Source organism: Mus caroli, unplaced genomic scaffold (assembly GCF_978045245.1).
Source record: "Mus caroli unplaced genomic scaffold, Mus_caroli_1 scaffold_8, whole genome shotgun sequence".
Taxonomy (NCBI): Eukaryota; Metazoa; Chordata; class Mammalia; order Rodentia; family Muridae; genus Mus; species Mus caroli.
In genome coordinates, this window is record NW_028227263.1 from 141,649,557 (window position 1) to 141,660,320 (window position 10,764).

A 10,764-nucleotide genomic window follows, 5' to 3' on the forward strand; every position below is an offset into this window, starting at 1 on the left:
TTGTCCGGCTTTTGTGGCAACCTCAGCAGCCTCTGGGTTCTGCTTTTTATTCAGTCTTGGTCTCCAGCCCGTAGTGGTAGCTCTCCTTATGCTCACTGTGTGGGTCTTCACATTGCAATTAACTCACCTTGAAACTCCCTCTGTACGACCAGACTTCTATCCCTTAAGTGACACTGGATACTGTCAAGTTGACAATGTTAACCACCACAGGGTGTCTTCCCTGGGAGACGAAGTCCATCTAAAGGGCTAAAAGTCTAAATCCATGTGGAGCCCAGGCTTCCAGGGTGGCTGATTATGGGAATAACACTGGTGCTGGGGGATTTCTTTCTTGCAGATGGATGTGGCTGCTTCTGACCACAGACCCTCATGAACACTATCTACTTCCTTTTCAAACCCAAGAGACATTGAGGACCATAATCTCAAGGTCCCAGATGGCTTGAAGACAGCAGTACCCTAAGAGATAGGAAAGTTGACAAAATGTATTTGAAAAACCAGTACAGGGGGTTAGAAAGATGGCTAATTTGATGACTCAGATGCTTAAACCAGGCCCAGTGTCTCATTCTCTTCCTGTTTACTGTCAATCTCAATATAGAGCTCTCAGCTCCTCCAGCACCACGTCTGCCTGTGTGTTGCCATGCTTCCCACCGTGACAATAGTCGACTAAACTTCTCAACTGTAAGCCAGCTCCAGGTAAATGTTTCCTTATGAGAACTGGAGTAGTCATGGTGTCTCTTCGCCGCGATAGGAACCCTAACTAACACATGTGTTTTGCATGTGCCTTGAGGGGTTGGCCTGGGAAACCTTAGTCCCCAGTGTGCTAATGTGAAAATGATGGGAGTGGAGGCACTGAGTAGATTATTGGAAGTGTTGATGCCCTTGGAGGGACTTGGAGTTCTTTTGGGTTTCTAGTAATTTCCTTCTCTCAGGCTTCTTGTTTTCTTCTTCTATTTGTTGAGATGGTCTTACTCTGTAGTACATGCTAGCTTGGGACTCAGGATGTAGCCTAGGTTGGCCTCACACTTGTGGCAATCCTTCTTCTGCCTAAGTCTTATGAATGCTGGGATTATAGGCGTGAGCCACCATACTAGCCCTCCCCCCCCAGTGATGGGGACTCAACCCAGGACCTCATGCATTCGATACCGCATGGCATCTCCTTCTTGCACACACTCCCACCATGATGCCATCATCTCAGGTCCTCATAAGAGACTGAGTTGCTGGAGCTGCCTGACTTTGAACTTTCCATTTTCAGAAGTGTGAACTAAATACGTTATCTAGCTTCACATATTTCATTACAGTAATGGAAAGTGGATGAAGACAGCCACTCAGCTCTGTTATTCACATCAGATAATGTCAGGTAAAAGTGAGATGTCACAGGTCTTCTGCCTTCACATGAAGGCAGTCATGTGGCAGGGAGCACGATACCCAAGTGCACACTTGGACCTGTGTGTTCTGATTCACTGTAATATACCTTCTAGGCATCTGAGGCATAATGAATTTGCCTGTAAACCTTAATCCAGGAATGGTGTGTGGCATTCTTCCTGAGGAGATGTGAACAAATGTGTACTTATCCCAGATGACAGACCGAAGTAAGGATTCCACTAGAGCCCATCTTGGTGGGCCAGTGAGTTTTATTGCCCTATCAGGGACTGGCAACACTTCCAGTGATCTAACACCTCCATCTGTGTTCTATCTCTGGTTCCATCACCTTGATTTCAGCAAATTGAGGGCCAAACTTCCCTCACTCCAACCTCCAAGAACATGCTCAAGCCATATGTAGAGCACTGGAAAAAAGGAAGGCCGCAACATAGGCAGGAGTTGGCACTGTGGATGAGTCTTCCTTAGAACTCCAGAAGAGATGCTTGTGAAGAAGCACGAATGGGAGTGTATTGCTTACCTTTCTGTGGCTGTGATAAAACACCATGACCAAAGCAGCTTGTAGAAGAAAGAGCTTCATTGCAATGAACATTTGCAAGTAAAGAGGTGTGGACGAAGAATATACTGTGTGACACACCGTAACATACTTCAGCTTCCATGATGAGATGTTTTTATTTTTATATTTTTTATTTTATTCTGTGTATGTGGGGAGGTTGCAAGGGGGAAGGGCAGACATGAAGGGATGGGGACATGAGTGGGATTGGATGCATGATGTGAAATTCACAAAGACTAAATTGTGCCCTTCCCCTAGCCTTGAGTGGGCTAGTTCAGACCTTGTTTTGCCACAGTTGGCTAGCCCATCTAGGGTGGAGTCTTCTAACCTAGGTGAAGTCTATTTTCCTGCCACATCTACAGCTTCCTGCTGAGCAGGTGAGCTTGTCTTTCTGACGAGATCCTGGCAAAGTGGAGGGTGGATTCCCCCCTTTAAACTCAGACTTTAGAATTAAACATTGAGCCTTGATCAGAGATCTTTGTCTTGGTTTATTATTTTTCTTGCTACCCTTCCCATCCACCCCCAGCTTTCCTTTCAGGAACCCAGTAACCCGTGGCTGCTGCTGGCTACACTAAAGACAAAGTTAGAAGAAGGGGGAGGAGGAGGAGGAGGAAGAAGAAGAAGAAGAAGAAGAAGAAGAAGAAGAAGAAGAAGAAGAAGAAGAAGAAGAAGAAGAAGAAGAAGAAGAAGAAGAAGAAAGTTGTTTATTTGGGCTATGGTTCCAGAGAATTAGGAGTCTATCATGGGGAAGCAGGATAGCAGCAGGCAGGACAGCTGGAACATCAACCTGAGAGTTTGAATCTTAAACCATAAGCCTGTGGCAGAAAGCTGAATGGGAATGGTACAAGGCTTTTAAACCCCTAAGCCCCTAAGCCTAACTCAGTGACTCATATCCTCCCAAAAGACCACACCCTCTAATCCATCCCACACTGCACCATCAACTAGGGAATAGACATCCAAATGTCTGAGACTATGGGGGACATTTTCTCCTTCATACCTCCACCGGGAATCTAGTGTTTTGTGGCTTATCTGTAATCTAGCACTTAGAAGGTAGAGGCATAAGGATCAGAAGTTTAAGGTCAGCCTCCACTATGCACATGAGTTTGAGGCCAGCCTGTACTATAGGAGCAGAAGTGACTCAAAGACAGTGCCATCATCAAAAGCCCACCCCATCATGAGTGACAGCATGAGTGACATGAGTGAGAGGTCATGAAAGCTGGAGCACATGGACAGTTTGGAGAGTCTTAGGATTTCTGTTGCTGTGAAGAGACACTATGTCCTTGGCAACTCTTATAAGGAAAACATTTAATTGGAACTGGCTTACATTTTTAGAGGTTTAGTTCATTAGCACCATGGCAGGACATGGGCAGTATGCAGGCAGACATGGTGCTGGAGGAGCCAAGAGTTCTACACCTTGATCCGTAGGCAGCAGAAGGAGAGTGTGTGCCATCCTGGGTGTAGCTTGAGTATAGGTGACCTAAAAGCCTGACCTACACTGACACACTTCAAAAGGGTCATACCTACTCCAACAAGGCCACACCTCCACCTCCTAATAGTCCCACTCTTCATGGGCCAAGCATTCAAATCTTGAGTCTATGGAGACGTGCCTATTCAAACTACCACATTGTCTCTTCTAAGTAGCTCAGTTGGACTGAGCCACTGTTTGGCTGGTCTTAGAGGGTCTCTCAGTCCTTACTGCTTATATATGCTTGAGGAAGGAGTCTAGTGAATCTAGTCTGTTTCAGGGATTTCCTGCATATTTTGAGTTATTTACTTCCAGATCTTAATGAGCTTACCTGCAGTATGGAATGTTTTACTTCCTTTTAGAACATCCTATATCTTATGCTTCCTTTTCAGAGGAAACTGCCATGCAGTAGTGCTGTGGCACCTCCTTGAGGCAACATGGAGGTAGTGCATCCTTGAGGCAGGCAGGCCTTGGGAGGGAAAGTTTAGTAACCTAGAACTCAATTAGGTTTGGGTTATACACACCTTTTCTAAGTACATTTGGCAGCCTTGCTTCTTTACCTGCGTGACCACCCAGCATTTGTGTGTGCTCTGAAGTTCAAACCCTAGCCCTGACACTTGTCTGACAAGTGCTTTTAGCCACTGAGCCATTTCCCAAGCTTGATCTCTCCCCTCCAATATTCACTCTGGCTTAGCAGAGGAAATTACATTCTGTAATGGAGAATGAACCCTGGGCTTTATTTATGTCAGGCAGGTACTCTACCACTGAGCTACACACCCAGTCTTTCTCAGAGGTTCTTTGTTTTATTCATTTGGAAACAGAGTCATATGTACTACAGCTGGCTTTGAACTCAGTATGTAGCCAAGGATGGCCTTGAATTTACATCATGCCTTCTACCTCCCAAATGAAGGTGTGTGCCACCATATCGATTTTATGTGATGTTGGAGATGGAACCCAAGGCATTATGTTGGCTAGAGAGGTGCTCTAAATCTCAGTAGTTTTCCCAGCCTCTCTCATAGGCTGTTAACTGACATCTGATTAGATTTTCACTTATCTTCTCTGACCACAGCCTAGAAGTCATTTCCACAATGCAGAGTTGTGAGGGTGGGGGAGGGGACACGGGGTTGCATCCTTTCCTTTATCTTTTTTAATGTTAGGGTCTGAAAATGTAAAGCAACCCAAGCAGGCACAAGAGTGCAGCAAAGCAAGATCTTTATTTGAATTAGGGATACAAACTTGACCAGTCAGCGATAGCAGCACAGACCGGGGAGACGACTGCATGTTCAAATGTTCACCTTAATAAGTATGTAAGCAGATGACAAAACTGCATTGTGCTTAAGCTGCTGCTGATTGATCAGGGTTGCAGCTCAGACGTGGGAGCTGAACTGTGACCCCAGGCCAGAATGCTACAGAGGTTTTAAGCTTCAAAACCACAAACATCTGTGCCAAGTTATCCCGCCAGTCAGGATTTAGGGATCAGGGACTTCCTTAGGAACTTGTCTTTATGGCCCACTTATCCTGTTCCCATCGGTTGGGTTATTCAACTGCATCTGGGTGACTTGCCTAGCATTCGGGTCTTAATTTGCAAAATGGGATGTTAGTTACCCAGGGAGGTCTTGGGAACTTAAACTTTATTTGACTTCTATTCAAAATGGAAGTTTTATTCAAAATGTCTTCAGTTTGGTTTCTTCTTATACTAGGGATCAAAAAGAAGGCCTCATGAAGGATAGATGCTTGGCTTCTGTCCTTTGTTCTGAGGCCTTCCTAAGTGGGTTCTAAGTAGGTGCCCAGCCTCTCACTGGGGGATTCTAAGTATGTGCTCTGTTGCTGAGCCATGCCCTGTAGGGAACTAAGGGGTGTGGGAGAAGAAGGGGAGGGAGGAGTCTAGCCTGAAGGTCAGAAGCTTGAGACATTGTCTAAGTGACTACTAGGCACGCTTCTCCTGTGGGGGCAGTAACTTTGACAGTAGCCTTGAGTTCCAGGAGACATGAGGGAACTTCTTCCATCCCATGTAGGTGAATGATCACCACTGGGTTTCACCGGGGTTCCACCTCAGCTCTACTGGAGACAAGACTGTCTGTGTATAGCCCAATGCCCAACAATGCCCCCACAATCCTCTTACTGGTGGATACTGGTAGGTACTCTGTCTACTGTTGGCCCTATGACCCCAACCCCCCACTTTTGGATTCTAGACAGCCACTCCATCACTGAGCTATAACCTCAGCTCTCTTTTTTGCTTTTTATATTGAGATAAGAACCCACAGAATTACTTTTGATCATTTTGCTTTGGCCTTTCTCATACCTAGGATTATAGACCTGCACCCTACACCCACTTTCAACATTTCTGTCTCAACTAGTTGTATTTCCAGTTCTTTTGGAATGGAGAGTTTTATCTTTAAACCCACTATTAGGCATCTGTGCATTCTACGGACATGCAGACTGTGTTGTTTAATGGGTTCAAACTCATAGTGGCAAAGACTTGTAAATGGCTCAGGTGGAAATTTGACCAGAACAAAAACCATGATGATAATGCTGTGAAGAGACACCAATGAAACCCTAACTAAGACAATCATCAAACAATCTTATTTCTCTCCATTAATGTTTCTTACTGTATGTCAGCTTGTAGAAATTATTAGGTGATATTTAAGCAGTTTCTCATGTAGTGACCACCAACCATAATCATGTTTTCCCTGGATGTGGTGGGACAGATCTATAATCCTACCACTTGAGAACTGGAGGTGTTTAATCTCTTTTTCATCCTTATCATTTTCTCTTTTTGAGACAGGATCTCATTATGTATCCCTGGAACTCAGAAATCCCAACTTTCCTAAGGCTGTACCCTTTAAAGCAGTTTCTCATGTTGGGGTGACCCCAACCATAACATTATTACATTGCTACTTCTTAAGTATAGTTTTGCTACTGTTTTGAATCATAATATAAGTATCTGATTTTCAGGATATGTGATACATGGGCCTGAGACCCATAGGTTGAGAACTGCTGTTCTAGAGTGACACCATACCCAGTTAATGTGTCACTGGGGACTGAACACAGGGTCTCATGCATGCTAAACGGGTAGATTACCTATGGATCCCTGCCTCTAACCTGACTATTAGTTTTGTGACTGTCATCTGTCTTTCTTCTAGGATTCTTAACTGTCCATCTGGGCAATGCTGAATCCTATGGTTGTTCAGGGATGTTCCCTGTTCATTTGTGGTGGACCTCCAGTGACAACTCAGTATGGCCCGGAGCTATAAGGCAGCCACTCATAATTATGGCACAATAAAACCTCACAGGGCTCCCAGGATGAGGTTGAATTCTTCTTCAGCAATGTAAGCTCTGTCTAGTGTAAGCTTTGGTTTTTTTTAATTTAATTTTATTTGTTTATTTATTTATTTTTAATTTATTTTTTATTAGGTATTTTCCTCGTTTACATTTTCAATGCTATCCCAAAAGTCCCCCATACCCCCCCCCCAATCCCCTACCCACCCACTCCCCCTTTTTAGCCCTGGGGTTCCCCTGTACTGGGGCATATAAAGTTTGCAAGTCCAATGGGCCTCTCTTTGCAGTGATGGTCGACTAGGCCATCTTTTGATACATATGCAGCTAGAGACAAGAGCTCCGGGGTACTGGTTAGTTCATATTGTTGTTCCACCTATAGGGTTGCAGTTCCCTTTAGCTCCTTGGGTATTTTCTCTAGCTCCTGCATTGGGGGCCGTGTGATCCATCCAATAGCTGACTGTGAACATCCACTTCTGTGTTTGCTAGGCCCCGGCATAGTCTCACAAGAGACAGCTATATCTGGGTCCTTTCAGCAAAATCTTGCTAGTGTATGCAATGGTGTCAGCGTTTGGAGGCTGATTATGGGATGGATCCCTGCATATGGCAATCACTAGATGGTCCATCCTTTCGTCACAGCTCCAAATTTTGTCTCTGTAACTCCTTCCATGGGTGTTTTGTTCCCATTTCTAAGAAGGGGCAAAGTGTCCACACTTTGGTCTTCGTTCTTCTTGAATTTCATGCGTTTAGCAAATTGTATCTTATATCTTGGGTATCCTAAGTTTCTGGGCTAATATCCACTTATCAGTGAGTACATATTGTGCGAGTTCCTTTGTGATTGGGTTACCTCACTCAGGATGATTCCCTCCAGGTCCATCCATTTGCCTAGGAATTTCATAAATTCATTCTTTTTAATAGCTGAGTAAGCTTTGTCAATAGACAAAGTTCTAATGTCTATTGGCATTCTAACTGGTTAGGGTGGAGTGTCCACCATTCTATTCTTATCTCTGAGGCTCTGTTTCTTACATAGTGTGTTGGCTTGAATATGTTTGGCCCAGAAAGTGGCATTATTGGGAGGTGTGGCCTTGTTGGAGTAGGTGTGTCACGGTGAGAGTGGGTGGGCTTTGAGGTCCTCTTCCTAGCTGCCTGGAAGACAGCAGTCTTCTCTAGTTTGCCTTCAGAACAAGATGTAGAATTCTCAGCTCCTCCAGCACCATGCCTGCCTAAATGCTGCGATGCTTCTGCCTTGGTGATAATAGACTGAGCCTCTGAACCTATAAGCCAGCCCCAATTAAATATTGTCCTTTGGGCAAGAACGATGGCTCAGTGGTTAAGAGCATTGACTGCTCTCCTGAAGATCCTGAGTTCAAATCCCAGCAACCACATGATGGCTCATAATCATCTGTAATGAGATCTGACTCCCTTTTCTGGTGTACTGAAGACAGCTACTTAGATTATACTGTACTTAGATTATAATAATAAATAAATCTTTTTTTTTTTAAAGAAATGTTGTCCTTTTCAAAAGCTGCCATGCTCATGGTGTTTCTTCACAGCAATGAAACACATGGCATATCACCTCTTTATCCTTCTGTTACTGCCTCAGTTGCTTTCCACAGTGAGAACAGGCTCCCATGTAGCTCAAGTTGGACTTGAACTTCCTGTGTAGCTGAGGATTGGCCTTGAACTTTTGATTATCCTGCCTTTACCTCCTGAGTACTAGAAATACAGATGTGCATCACCATACCAGATTAATGCAGTGCTGGGAGTTGAACCCAGGGCTCCACCTGCCTCTGCCTCCCAAGTCCTGGAATTAAAGGCATGGACCACCACTGCCTGGCTATAATTTGTATTTATTAAAGCTAATTTAATTAATTTATTATTTTATTATTATTATTATTATTACTATTATTATTATTTGTGTGTGTGTGTGTGTGTGTGTGTGTGTGTGTGTACACAGGTCTGGGCACATGTATTAGAGCACAACTTGCAACAGTTGGTCTTTCCTTCTACCATATGGGACCCAGGGATCAAACTCTGGTCATCAGCTTTGTTGCAGGTGCCTTTATTCGCTGAACCATCTCACTGGCCCCTGTTTTTTTTTTTGAAGCAGTCACTATGTAAGCTTGGCTGCCCTGGAACTCACTATGTAGCCCTGGCTGGCATCAAACTCACGGAAATTTGTCAGCCTAAAATTATTTATTCATTTATTCTTTGACAATTTTATATATATATATATATATTGATCAAACTCACCTCCTATTATTGCCTTCTTCCTCCCTCTGGTTCCCATGGAACCTCATCCCAACAAGACACACTTTCACTTTCATGTCATGCATGCATGCAAGGTTGTGTATGTGTGTACATGTGTGTGTGTGTTTGTGAGTTTGTACATGTGTGTGTTTGTGTTTGTGTGTGTATGTGTGTATCTGATCCAAAGAGTTTGATAGGGCTGCTTGAATGGACATAGCTGGAGGCCTTATTGCTGGAGCAACCAGTGAAGAGAATGACTCCTCTTTCCCCAGCCACTATGACAACAGTTTCTTAGGGAGGGATGGGGCCCTGTGAACACTTTCGCAAAACAATCTTATGCTCTTGATATCTGAAGAAAAGAAAAGGAGGGTAGTGGGTTAAGAGTGGTTCTTGCTCTTCTAGAAGATCAATTTAGTTCATAACACTCATCACCCATAAAGGACAGCTCACAGCTGCCTATAGTTCTAGCTACAGGGATCAAACATCCTTTACTGGCTTTCACAGGCACTACACTCACATCTACAATTCTACAAATACACATAAATAATAATAAATTTTTAGAAACAAAAGAAAAAAAAGACACAATGGTTTTATTCCTCCAGACTTAGACTAGTCTCTGGGAGCATTCTTTTTTTTTTTTTTTTTAATTAGATATTTTCTTTATTTACATTTCAGATGTTATCCCCTTTCCTATTTTCCCCTCCAAAAATCCCCTATCCCCTACCCCTTCCCCCTGTTACCCAACCCACCCACTCCCATTCCCGGTCCTGGCATTCCCTTATACTGGGGCATAAAGCCTTCACAGGACCAAGGGCCTCTCCTCCCATTGATGACCGACTAGGCCATCCTCGGATACATATATAGCTAGACCCACAAGATCCACCATGTGTTTTCTTTGATTGGTATAGTTCCAAGGAGCTCTGAGGGTACTGGTTAGTTCATATTGATGTTCCTTCTATGGGGCTTCAGTCCCCTTCAGCTCTCTGGGTATTTCTCTGGCTCTTTCATTGGGGACCTTGTGCTCCATCCAGTGCCAGGCAATAATGGTGCCCTAGAAAGTTGTTGGGAAAATGGATAGAGGTTGGGGAAATGATAATGGAAACTGTTGCTGTTTTGTGTTTTTTAAAATTAAATAATAATTTAGGCATATCATAAATCTACTGACTTCTAATTTCAATTGTTAATGCATATGTAGTTGTACATGATTGCACGAGTGCATGTGTGTGTGTGTATCAGGTCCCTTGGAGCTGGAATTACAGGCAGTTATGAGCTGTTTGTCACAGGTATTGTGAACTAACTTATGTCCTGCAAGAGCAGTATGTGAGCTTAACTGGCAGAGCCTCGCAGGAGACAGCTATATCAAGTTCCTGTCAGGAGGCTCTTGTTGGCATCTGCCTAGTGTCTGGGTTTGGTGATTGTTTATGGGGTGGATTCCCAAGTGGGGCTGTCTCTGGATGGTCATTCCTTCAGGCTCTGCTCTGAACGTTGTCTCTGTAACTCCTTCCATGGGTGCATTTGTTCTGATTATTATGAGTTGGGAGGAATTTATTTTCTGGTCCCGTCTGTTTGGTGTGCTGTAGGCTTCTTGTATATTTATGGGCATCTCTTTCTTTAGATTAGGGGAGTTTTCTTCTATATTTTATTACAGACTTTTGCTGGCAGTTTCAGTTAGGTACCTTTAATCTCTTCTATACCTATTATCCTTAGGTTTGGTTTTTTCATTGTGTCCTGGATTTCTTGAATGTTTTGAGTTAGGAACATTTTGCTTTTTGCATTTTCTTTTACTGTTGTCAATGTCTTCTATGGTATCTTCTACACCTGAGATTCTCTCTTTGATCTCTTGTAT